Consider the following 13,687-nt stretch of genomic DNA (forward strand, 5'->3'; position numbering starts at 1 on the left):
GTAACGCTATCACGGTTACCAAATAACCCTGTGACGAAACGCGCCGCTCTTCTTTGGATCTTCTCTATCTCCTCCGTCAGACCGATCTGGTACGGATCCCACACTGATGAGCAATACTCAAGTATAGGTCGAACGAGTGTTTTGTAAGCCACCTCCTTTGTTGATGGACTACATTTTCTAAGCACTCTCCCAATGAATCTCAACCTGGTACCCGCCTTACCAACAATTAATTTTATATAATCATTCCACTTCAAATCGTTCCGCACGCATACTCCCAGATATTTTACAGAAGTAACTGCAACCAGTGTTTGTTCCGCTATCATATAATCATACAATAAAGGATCCTTCTTTCTATGTATTCGCAATACATTACATTTGTCTATGTTAAGGGTCAGTTGCCACTCCCTGCACCAAGTGCCTATCCGCTGCAGATCTTCCTGCATTTCGCTACAATTTTCTAATGCTGCAACTTCTCTGTATACTACAGCATCATCCGCGAAAAGCCACATGGAACTTCCGACACTATCTACTAAGTCGTTTATATATATTGTGAAAAGCAATGGTCCCATAACACTCCCCTGTGGCACGCCAGAGGTTACTTTAACGTCTGTAGACGTCTCTCCATTGATAACAACATGCTGTGTTCTGTTTGCTAAAAACTCTTCAATCCAGCCACACAGCTGGTCTGATATTCCGTAGGCTCTTACTTTGTTTATCAGGCGACAGTGCGGAATTGTATCGAGCGCCTTCCGGAAGTCAAGAAAAATAGCATCTACCTGGGAGCCTGTATCTAATATTTTCTGGGTCTCATGAACAAATAAGGCGAGTTGGGTCTCACACGATCGGTGTTTCCGGAATCCATGTTGATTCCTACATAGTAGATTCTGGGTTTCCAGAAATGACATGATACGCGAGCAAAAAACATGTTCTAAAATTCTACAAGAGATCGACGTAAGAGATATAGGTCTATAGTTTTGCGCATCTGCTCGACGACCCTTCTTGAAGACTGGGACTATCTGTGCTCTTTTCCAATCATTTGGAACCCTCCGTTATTGTCGTGTAACCACCCCGCCAAAGGCCGTGCATTGTGAACAGGTGCTCGATCGTGTTGAAAGATGCAACTGTCAATCCCCGAACTGCTCTTCAACAGTATGAAGCAATCAGGTGCTTAAAACACCAATGTAGGCCTATGCTGTGATAACGCCACGCAAAACTACAAGGGTTGCAAGCCCCCTCCACGAAAAAAACGACCACACTTTTAACACCACAGCCTCCGAATTTTACTGTTGTCATTACACACGCTGGAAGACGACGTTCACCGGTCATTCTCCATACCCACACCCTGCCATCGGATCGCCACATTGTCCACCGTGATTCGTGACTCCACACGACGTTTTTCCACCGTTCAATCGTTCACTGCTTACGCTCCTTACACCAAGCGAGGTGTCGTTTGGCGTTGACCAGCGTGATGTGTGGCTTATGAGCAGCCGCTCGATCATGAAATCCAAGTTTTCTCACCTCCCACCTAACTGTCACAGTACTTGCAATGGATCCTGATGCAATTTGGAATTCCTGTGTGATGGTCCAGATAGATGTCTGCCTATTACACATTATGACCCCTCTTCAACTGTCGGCAGTCTCCCAGTCAACAGACGAGGCCGGCCTGTACGCTTTTGTGCTGTACGTGTCCCTTCACGTTTCCACTTCACTATCACTTCGGAAACAGTGGACATAGGGATGTTTAGGAGTGTGGAAACCTGGCGTACAGACATATGACACACGTGACAACCAGTCGCCTGACCACGTTCGAAGTCCGTGAGTTCCGCGCCCCACTCTACTCTCTCACGACGACTAATGACTACTGAGGTCGCTGATATGGAGTACCTGGCAGTAGGTGGCAGAACAATGCACCTAATATGAAAAACGTATGTTTTTGGGGGTATATGTGGTCGCAGGTTGTCCTCACTCTAAGTTTGGATTTCTCCACTTGTATCTTTATGTAAACAGATGCCAGAGAAGGGAAAGGGCTCTCTGCTCCCATGTTGCCCTTTGCTGCCCGCACCACCGCCACTGCTAGTGCCCCCCCCCCTCCCCTGCATCACTGATGCCACCCACAACACACTACCACCTTCCACGATCAGTGAGTGTCTGCGCTGTTCCACAGCGAGCTGGGACAGCTCCCCCTTAAGTCCAGTTGTGCTATGCTTAAATGACCTCCATATCCCCTCTGACATTACAGTTTAACAGTTCACTCCTCCACACCAGCTACCATAAGTTCAAAATGTTGAGAAAATCCTCTTCCGCCAAGTTTAAAGTGATAGGAAGTCTGCTGGCTGTCAAAACTCTAGAGCACTCACCCTAGCTTTAAAATTGATTGACCCACTAATGCAGCCTGTATGGTTTTTGGTATCATGATAGTAGGAAAGGTATTGACTTGCAGCTTTATTAAAACAAATACCACACTGAGGACGGTCTCTCCCACCAAGTTCAGTGCCTGCGGACAGTGCGCTAACATCCACAAACACCCCAGGAACTGTAATGGCCACATGCCCAGTGTCGGGAGCAGGTCAGGCCAGGTGCACTACTGCTACCACTACCACTACCGCCAAAAGACCATGCCATGTTCTGTGAGATTGTATGGCTATCATAAAACTATAGACAAACCCTGGCACCATAATAAGATAGGGCCGCTCCCAACATATTGGAGTGGAAGTCAAGTACATCTGAGCAGCAGCAACAGAATCAGAAATCATATCAGCATGGAGACAACCTCGCTGATGCAGAGCTCAGTGCACTGGAATGGAAATCAATTCAGCATGTAGAACAGTTTACAGTCTTTGAGTTTCCACCACATCCAACACCAGCACCACTCCCCCCTGCGGGTCCGGGGTAAGAATAGGCCCGAGGTATTCCTGCCTGTCGTAAGAGGCGACTAAAAGGAGTTTCAACCATTTCGGCCTTCCATGTGATGGTCCCCCTTGGGGTTTGACCTCCATTTTTCAAAATTCTACAGAAGTACGAGCCTTTTGGGGAAGAACGCCTTAAGTGGTGTACCACTGGTCCTCAGTGCACTAAGACCTTGGCACTCAGCATTGTACCAGCGTTGTAACCATACCCACTATTCCTCAAATTGGGCCTAAACGCCTGATGGTTTGTACAAGTTACGCCCATAGTGCGTCCCCATCTGCACCTACGATCATGATGGACTTTCCATGGCACCAGAAATCCAGCACGGTAGCCAGCCCGTTGTGGTGGGGTCGTCATGTACCCTCTAGGTTGTAGCCCCCTGACAACACAGGGATCGTACTGCCGATACCTGAGCTGCACCCTCCCCACGTCAGCCAAGGAGTAGATGCCCATCTCCTTGGGGCATCAGGACTCCCAGCAATGGTCATCCTGCCAGGTGGCCCTTGCTGAGGCTGGGTGGCGCCCGTGGGGAGAGCCCCTGGTCGGAGTGGGTGGTATCGGGGCGGATGTTTCGCAGATGAAACGTCAACATGTATCAGGTCGCTCTGCGGCCGAGTCTTTCAAAAGCAAAGGTACTGTCTCTAGTTCTGGTTCTCCTGCCCTTTCCCCCTTGGCCACTCCCTGGGAGGAGGGACAGGCCCGCCGGCTTGGGGCGAACTACTTCCCCCGCTATTTAGTCTGTTCTCGAACCGATGGGGGGACGTTCGCCACCTCCAAGCCCATGTTCTTTGTTCAGCACATTGAGGACATCTTCGGGGAAATCGAGGCTCTCAGCAAAATGCGTTCGGGGTCCGTTCTTATAAAGACCACCTCCGCCACACAGTCGGTGGCGCTCCAGGCGTGCGATCGCCTAGGGGACATCCCAGTGTCCATTGTCCCGCATCTGGCACTAAATAGGACGCAGGGGGTTATTTTTCATCGGGACCTCCTGCTGCAATCTGATGAGGGGCTCAGGGCCAACCTGGAGCGCCGAGGCGTGCATTTCGTCCTGCAAGTCCAGTGAGGCCCCAAAGACTGTCGCATCGACACCGGGGCCTTTATCCTCGCCTTCGAGGGGGACATTCTCCCGGAGAAGGTAAAGGTGATGTGCTACCAGTGTGACGTGCGACCTGTTTTCGGTGTTTGCGCTTTGGGCACATGTCGTCACGGTGTGAGGCTGAGCCCCTTTGTGGCGATTGTGGATGTCCTCTTCGTAAGGAACATACGTGCACCTCACCACCTCGGTGCGTTAATTGCCCTGGCATCCACTCGCCTAGATCCTCAGACTGCCCCGCATATCAGAAGGAGAAGAAGATACAAGAACTCAAAACTTTGGATCGTCTCTCTTATTCTGAGGCCAGGAAGAAGTATGACCGCCTCCATCCTGTGCCGTTGACCACTTCATTTGCCTCAGTTGTGTCCACTCCTTCCGCGGTATCCTCACCCCTATCCTGTCCCCCCTCCGCCTCCTCCCCCCATCCGGGGTCTCTGCCTCCGCCTCCCAAATCCCTCCCTTCCAAATCCTCCTCCCCCGTGGCCCTCACCCCCTCTGCCCCACGGGCCACCCTTCCTCCTCCTCCTCCCCCCCTGCCGCCTGAGAAGCGATCCTCTTCTCAGGCGTCCATCAGGGAAACGTTCCGAACCCCAGCTTCCGAGGTCCGGCGTTCCAAAACGGACCCCGCGCATGAGGACCTTCTTCGGGTCCAGCCCACCATCCCTGTGCCTCCTCGGACTTCCAAGAAGGCCTCCAAGAAGAAGTCTCTATCCCCCTCTCCAGCCTGGCGCGTTTCGTCTGACGCTCCATCCGTGAGTCGCTGCTCCCGGCCGTCCTCAATTTCGCCGGAACGCTCTGCTGCCAGGCGCTCAGCTGGCCTCTCGTCGGCAAATGATGCTGCCCCTCCTACACCACCAGGGACAGCGGCCGCAGCTGGCGACGACTCGATGGAACAGGATCCGCCTCTCGCCGGTTGTAGCGTTGTTCCCTCGAAACCTGGCCCTCCGCGGCCGTCGAGGTGACCAGCTCTTCCCCTGTCTCGTTCCCCCTCTTTTTTGACTAGCGATGGCCTTGTTACATTGGAACATAAGAGGTATTCGATCTAATCGGGAGGAATTACAACTGCTCCTCCGCCTGCACTGTCCGCTCGCCCTTGGTCTCCAGGAAACCAAGTTGCGCCAGACTGACCGTATTGCCTTTACCCACTATACCTCGGAGCGGTATGACCTCACCCCTGTGGACGGTATTCCAGCTCATGGTGGGGTCATGTTGCTCGTTCGGGACGATGTCTATTACCATCCCATCCCATTGACCACCCCACTCCAAGCAATAGCTGTCCATATTACTCTTTCTGCTTTTACTTTTTCAGTTTGTACCATCTACACTCCATCGTCATCCGCTGTTAGTCGGGCTGACATGATGCACCTGATTGTTCAGCTTCCCCTGCCGTTTTTATTGTTCGGCGACTTCAATGCCCATCATCCCCTTTGGGGCTCTCCTGCATCCTGTCAAAGAGGCTCACTCGTGGCGGATGTCTTCAACCATCTCAATCTTGTCTGCCTCAATACTGGCGCCCCGACTTTCCTCTCGGACTCTACTCATACCTACTCCCACTTGGACCTCTCGATCTGTTCTACCACTCTTGCCTGTCGGTTCGAGTGGTATGTCCTTTCTGACACCTATTCGAGCGACCACTTCCCCTGTGTCGTTCGTCTCCTGCACCACACCCCATCCCCACATCCTTCGAGCTGGAACATACCGAAAGCTGACTGGGGACTTTACTCCTCCCTGGCGACCTTTCCGGACCATGATTTTCTCAGTTGTGACAGTCAGGTCGAATACCTCACGGCTGTTATCATCAATGCTGCCGAACGTTCCATTCCTCGTACTACCTCTTCTTCACGTCGCGTTTCCGTCCCCTGGTGGAACGAGGCTTGTAGAGACGCTATCTGTGCTCGACGACGTGCTTTACGCACCTTTCGCCGCCATCCTACGTTGGCGAATTGTATTGGATACAAAAGACTCTGAGCGCAATGCCGTAGAGTCATCAAAGACAGCAAAAAAGATTGTTGGGCCTCTTTCACCAGCTCCTTTAACAGTTTTACTCCCTCTTCTGTCGTATGGGGTGGCCTGCGCCAGCTGTCGGGAATTAAGGCCCACTCCTCGGTACCTGGCCTGACCTCAGGTAAAGAGGTCCTCGTTGATCCTGTGGCTGTCTCCAATGCCTTCGGCCGGTTTTTCGCGGAGGTTTCAAGCTCCGCCCATTACCACCCTGCCTTACTTTCCAGGAAAGAGGCAGAAGAGACTCGGCGACCTTCCTTCCACTCGCTGAATCTGGAAACTTATAATGCCCCCTTTACTATGTGGGAACTCGAACGTGCGCTTGCACTGTCCCAGTCCTCTGCTCCGGGGCCAGATGCCATTCACGTTCAGATGCTGGCACACCTTTCTCCGGCGGGCAAAGGCTTCCTTCTTAGTACCTATAGTCGCGTCTGGACCGAAGGTCAGGTCCCCATGCATTGGCGTGACGCTGTCGTTGTTCCTATACCCAAACCCGGGAAGGATAGACACCTTCCTTCTAGTTACTGCCCCATTTCTCTTACAAGCTGTGTCTGTAAGGTGATGAAGCGCATGGTTCATGCTCGGTTAGTTTGGATTCTTGAATCTCGACGGCTACTTACCAATGTCCAATGCGGCTTTCGTCGCCGCCGCTCCGCTGTTGACCACCTTGTGACCTTGTCGACATTCATCATGAACAACTTTTTGCGAAGGCGCCAAACGGTAGCCGTGTTCTTCGATTTGGAGAAGGCTTATGACACCTGTTAGAGAGGAGGTATCCTCCGCACTATGCACAAGTGGGGCCTACGCGGTCGCCTGCCCCTTTTTATTGATTCATTTTTAACGGATCGAAAGTTTAGGGTACGTGTGGGTTCTGTATTGTCCGACGTCTTCCTCCAGGAGAACAGAGTGCCTCAGGGCTCCGTCTTGAGCATAGCCCTTTTTGCCATCGCGATCAATCCAATTATGGATTGCATTCCACCTAATGTCTCAGGCTCTCTCTTTGTCGATGACTTCGCGATCTACTGCAGTGCCCAGAGAACATGCCTCCTGGACCGCTGCCTTCAACGTTGTCTAGACAGCCTATACTCATGGAGTGTGGCAAATGGCTTCCGGTTCTCTGAAGAGAAGACGGTTTGTATCAACTTTTGGCGATATAAAGCGTTCCTTCCGCCATCCTTACATCTCGGTCCCGTTGTTCTCCCTTCTGTGGAAACAACTAAGTTTCTAGGGCTCACGTTGGACAGGAAACTGTGTTGGTCTCCGCATGTCTCTTATTTGGCGGCCCGTTGTACATGTTCCCTTAATGTCCTCAGAGTTCTTAGTGGTTCATCTTGGGGAGCGGATCGCACTGTCCTGCTTCGCTTGCATCGGTCCATAGTCCGATCGAAGCTGGATTATGGGAGCTTTGTCTACTCGTCTGCTCGGCCATCCCTCTTACGCCGTCTCAACTCCATCCACCATCAGGGGTTACGTCTTGCAACCGGAGCCTTCTACACTAGTCCTGTCGAGAGTCTTTATGGTGAAGCTGCCGAATTACCATTGACCTACCGGCGCGACGTACTGCTGTGTCGGTATGCCTGCCAGCTGTTGTCTATGCCCGACCACCCCTCTTACCAGTCCTTCTTCGCCGATTCTTTCGACCGTCAGTACGGGTTGTATGTGTCTGCCCTGCTGCCCCCCGGAGTCCGCTTCCGTCGCCTGCTTCGACAATTGGATTTTGCCCTCCCTACCACCTTCAGAGAGGGTGAGAGCCCGACACCACCTTGGCTCCAGGCTCTGATTCATATTTATCTCGACCTCAGCTCACTCCCGAAGGAGGGTACTCCGGCTGCAGTGTATTGCTCACGGTTTGTCGAACTTCGTGCTCGACTTGCCGGTCACACCTTTATTTACACCAATGGCTCCAAAACTGTCGATGGTGTCGGCTGTGCCTTTGTCGTCGGGGCCGCCACCTTTAAATACCGGCTCCTCGACCAATGTTCCAGCTTTATGGCCGAGCTTTTTGCTCTCCATCAGGCCGTTCAGTATGCCCGCCGCCACCGCCATTCATCGTATGTACTCTGCTCTGACTCACTCAGTGCTCTTCAGAGCCTTGGAGCTCCCTATCCGGTCCATCCCTTGGTTCAACGGATACAGCAGTCCCTCCATTCTTTCGCTGATAATGGTTCTCCTGTCAGCTTTCTGTGGGTTCCCGGACATGTAGGAGTGCATGGGAATGAGGCTGCGGATGCTGCAGCCAAGGCTGCAGTCCTCCTGCCTCGGCCAGCCTCCCATTGTGTCCCATCATCTGACGTTCGTGGGGATGTTTGTAAGAGGCTTGTATCGTTGTGGTGGGATGCTTGGTCATCCCTCCAAGGAAACAAGCTCCGGGCAGTAAAACCGGTCCCAACTGCTTGGAAAACCTCCTCCCGACCATCTCGGCGAGAGGAGGTCCTTCTGACCAGGTTGCGGATTGGGCATTGCCGGTTTAGCCACCGCTACCTTCTCTCTGGTGACCCAGCCCCGCAGTGCCCTTGTGGTCAGGCATTAACAGTGCGCCATGTTTTATTGTCATGTCCCCGCTTTAGTCAATCTTGTGTTGTCCTGTCCCTGCCATCTACTTTACCGGATATTTTAGCTGATGACGCTCGAGCAGCTGCTCGTGTTCTGCGTTTTATAACTTTGACTGGCTTGTCCAAAGACATCTAACCTTTTTACTTATTTTATCTGCATCTTTGTCAGGTCTTTCTGGTGTCCCCCCCCTCCCCTTGAGTTTTACTAGATTCCATGTGCTCTAACAACAGTGACTGGGCGCTAATGACCTCAGTAGTTGAGCGCCCTTAAACCCAACCAAAAAAAAAAAAAAACCAGCACCACTAAGTGAGACACAGACTAGCACTCAGATGCAGCATCTGATATATCAGAGCACGTCACGGAATTATTTCAAGACTCCAAATTCCCACTACATCCAGTAGCTGCACTACTCACGAAGCCTCAGCTAAGTCGTGGCAGAGTGCTGTTGTTCAACACCACTTATCAGTAGACTGCTAACAGATCGATGCATGTTAACGTTGGTTTAGCACTTGACGCAGGCTTCGAACTTACAGAGGATATAGAGAATTTCTGGCATGGTTCAAAGGAGAAATGCAGTGATATGGTTTGGGATCAACTATGCAGCAAGCTGAAATAACTCGACGATTGCATGGCAAGCGAGTACAAGCCATTCACTCGACACATCGAATCTTCAGCAGCAACAACGCGTTCATCGTCAACGTGTTTGAGGATGAGATGATGATATTAATATCTCAAGACCCACCTGAAAGTGTCACAAACCTGTGTATCCTGTACAATGCAGTAAGGATAACCAGGGAGAGATTCAGTCTATGGTGAAGGTATGTTAAACCGCGATTCAATTATACTGTCAAGTATGTGCTGGAACATGAAAAACAAGAACACGATGAGGAGGGGGAGGGGGGTTAAGTGTGTGTACAATGACGAGCTAAAACATTGTTACCACCTACTTAATAGCTTGTTTGTTTTTCTTTGGAAGGAAATACATCACTGATTCTGCATATCAGGGATCTGGCAGTTTGTTGGTAGGTTTGTGGAGGTATGTGAGATTATATGTCTAAGTACAGGTCATATAATTAGCGTAAATAACGGGCCAGTGATTTTCGTACACAGTGACGGCGTCCCATAGCGATCCAGATAGTTTTCATAGGATTTACATCAGATTTCATTATAATGCTCTTTAAACCACTGTAGCACGTTTCTGGCTCTGAGACAGGGACAATTATACTGGTAAAAGATGACATTGCTTTCGAGGAAGACATCAAGCATGAAGGGATGCAGGTGGTTTGCGGCTGTCTGCTTGTCTTCGATTTCTGCCACAGGTCCCATGTAAGTATAGGAGACTGCCTCCCATAGCATAACACTACTCGCACCAGCCTGCGTCCGTGGCGCACTGCACGTTTCGAGCCGCCGTTCACCTCGATGGCGGCGTTTTTGAAGACAAATCAAGGACCTAGTGTAGCAAAAATGTGATTCACCCAGAGAGCCGGCATGTTTCCATTGATCTATGATCGAATCCCCGATGGTCCCGTGCCCGCTGCCATCGTAACTGTCGATGTTGTTGGGTCAAGATGTTAACACGTATGGGTGGCCTGCTGTGGAGCTCCATGTTCAACAACGCATGATGAAATGTGTGCTTCGAAACATTTGTGCGTGTGCCAGCATTGTGCCACAGATCACCATCTATTCTACTTCACAGAGCAAACAAGCCTCTCAATCCCATGTTCTGTGAAATGTCTTGGACGTCCAACCATGTAGTGCCTATCTGTGGTTTCACTGTCCTACTTCTTTCCGCAGATGCTCACTGCAGTAGCACGTGAACATTCAACCAGCTCCCCGTTTTCGAAATACTCGTTCACACGCTCTGCGTAATAATAATCTACACTTTATCAAAGTCACTTACCTCAATGGATATTTCCATTTGCAGCCCACATCTTCGCTAGCGTGATCCCCGTCTGTGTCTGCTCCACTTACATACTTTTGTTACTTCATCACGTGCTCACAAAGCCACCAGACAGTATCCAATGTCACGGTGGGCAGTGATCATAATGTTTCAGCTTATCAGTGTGTGTGTGTGTGTGTGTGTGTGTGTGTGTGTGTGTGTGTGTGTGTGTGTGTGTGTGCCATGCCTAAGCCTGCTAGTATTACTCCCATAGATAAATTCCATACAAGCGGAGTTTATGGACGGTATTCCTAAGTCTGTTAGTGCTCCAGTTGGCTTACATGAGATACATGCAGAATTTAAAGCATGTAAAATATAGTTATTTGGGAAGTACAGCAGAGTGATGAATGGGGTTCATGTAGAAAAAAGAAAATTACGATGTTTTCTTAATGATGGTTATTTATTTTAAACAGTTCAAAACGTACAAAATACATATTAATAATGTATAAAAGTTGATATAATAAACAATATATTTTTATGTTTTATTCCTGCATACATACACGCCATGAGATTTAATGGTTCAGATATTGGTGAGAGAGAGCCTTGGTAGTTCATACATTTGGAATGTCAGACAGACACTTTACAATCCAAATGCTGCTCCTATGTCCAAGAGACTTATCACATTTTGCATGAGATGAGGTTTTTACCCTAAAAGGTCCAAGAGTTGTCTTTTCTGGTAAAGCTTTTCACAGTTTCTACCAATATATGACCATTATTAGATATCTTCCTATCACATTTCTGCAGCACTGGGAAGAGTTTCTGACTCATTCAATTGTCAGGAAGTGAGATTTTCGTGAGGTCGTGAATAGATGTTTGAAATTCTAAGAAAATGAGCATAGACTATAGCTAAAGAACTGTAATAAAACATGTAGATGAACCTATTGGAATATAATTTCAAGAGAGATATAGTTGGATTGACAGTGGATAAGTCTAACAGTTCATCTTGTACGTGGAAGAAGAACTGACAGCTATTGCAGTATTCCGGAAGTTGTCCCATCAGAACACCAATTTTAAATCTAGCCAACCACGAGTTACATGATTTGTTCATGGGTCTTTTATATACTTTCTTGCTGATTTTACTCAGTATTCCTCCCGCTACCGCATTGTCATCTCCATGTAGTAGACATGGTTTATCAGCCTTGACAGAGATAAACTTGACAAGCTGTTAATGGTACCACACATTTCAAAAGTGTTCGACAGTTGGAGACATCATCCTACTAACAAGGGAAACTTCCCGCAGATTTAGTGGTAAGAGGGCCCCCGTCAAAACCTGAACACAGATCAAGCATCAAAACGGGTATAAGGTATACTGAACTGTGAAAAAAAAGCAAAATAAAAATAGTGAACGATCGGAGGACAAGAAGTGCAATATGGAGCTGCCCAATAGAGCAATGGCGTCGTGGTTAATTGGTCACGGTGTTAGACCGCGGGCAAGCCGTGTTCAAACCTTCCTCGAGCCAATTTCCGTTTCACTTTCCTTTCTTTTTCGTCTTCTTCTTCTTCTTCTTCTCTGTTCGCTGCATTTAAATCTGTGTCTGCGTCGTAATGTAACGTCCGTTTGCAACAGCGAGGGGTAAGGACAGTTGATTCTGCACAGCCGGCCCGTGTGGCCGTGCGGTTCTAAGCGCTACAGTCTGGAACCGCGTGACCGCTACGGTCGCAGGTTCGAATCCTGCCTCGGGCATGGATGTGTGTGATGTCCTTAGATTAGTTAGGTTTAAGTAGTTCTAAGTTCTAGGGGACTGATGACCACAGATGTTAAGTCCCATAGTGCTCAGAGCCATTTGAACCATTTTTGATTCTGCACAACTACTCTATTAGCAACCGAAAGGAAGTGGCTTTCGAATGTGAACCGCAAACTTTTGATGACAAGGTGACAAGTCAACCGAATCCTCTACCGGAAAACACGTCTGTTATGTCATACACAGCATTAGTGACAGTACGTGTGTCATATGACAAGAATCTCTTACCGGCGCACCTAGTTTGCATGACTGGTGAGAGAGTGAGTGAGTGAGTGAGCGAGCGAGATATGCGTTCTTGTCCGGTTTAGGTGTTTATATGAATGTGAATGCGATCACTCTCAAGGAAATGATGAAAACATAATAGTTTGTCGCATAAGCTGCAACAGATGAACGTAACAGTTTTACAATCAGAAAGTTTCTCTGTGCTCTATCAGAACATATGTTTTAACGTTTTTAGGGTTGGAAGTTTTAACTCTTGAACTCCTTTGTTGTAATATAGTTCACACCCGTCTATTCGTTGATTTTTATTTTTATGAGACCTCTATATGGTATCTCGCCTGCTCTCACTATTCATCACATTTACTTACGTATTCTTACCACATGACTTATTTTCTATAACTAGTGTATAGTATGACATCTGCCAAGACTACAGAAAGAGAACAAACATTTCAATGACCGAACGAGCCGGCCGAAGTGGCCGTGCGGTTAAAGGCGCTGCAGTCTGGAACCGCAAGACCGCTACGGTCGCAGGTTCGAATCCTGCCTCGGGCATGGATGTTTGTGATGTCCTTAGGTTAGTTAGGTTTAACTAGTTCTAAGTTCTAGGGGACTAATGACCTCAGCAGTTGAGTCCCATAGTGCTCAGAGCCATTTTTTTTGACCGATCGAACAACTCATTATGTTGTGAAAAAATAAAAAAAATAAAGGACACGATAGAGATTTAAACATATGTCACCTGGATGGCAATCCTACGCCGTGACCACTTCATCACGACGCCATTGCTGTTTTACTTTGCTCCATATCACACTTCTTGCCCTTCAACCGTTTACTGTTTCTATTTTGCTTACTTTTTCACAGTTCAGTATACCTTCTTCCTGTTCTCGTGCTTGGTTTGTGTTCAGCTTTTGATGGGCTATCCAATGAGCCGTCTTACCCCTAAATCTGAGGGGGGTGCGGTTGGTAGCTACCCTCGTAAGAAGCTGATATATGATGAATCATAACTATGTATTTGTATTGGATAGGTAAATAAAATGTAAATATCGTGTGACTAGGGCCTCCCGTCGGGTAGACCGTTCGCCGTGTGCAAATCTTTCGATTTGACGCTAAGTCGGTGACTTGCGCGTCGATGGGGATGAAATCATCATGATTAAGACAACACGACACCCAGTCCCTGAGTGGAGAAAATCTCCGACCCAGCCGGGAATCGAGCCCGGGCCCTTAGGATTGACATTC

The sequence above is a fragment of the Schistocerca serialis genome, chromosome 4, assembly GCF_023864345.2.
Source record: "Schistocerca serialis cubense isolate TAMUIC-IGC-003099 chromosome 4, iqSchSeri2.2, whole genome shotgun sequence".
NCBI classification, from domain to species: Eukaryota; Metazoa; Arthropoda; class Insecta; order Orthoptera; family Acrididae; genus Schistocerca; species Schistocerca serialis.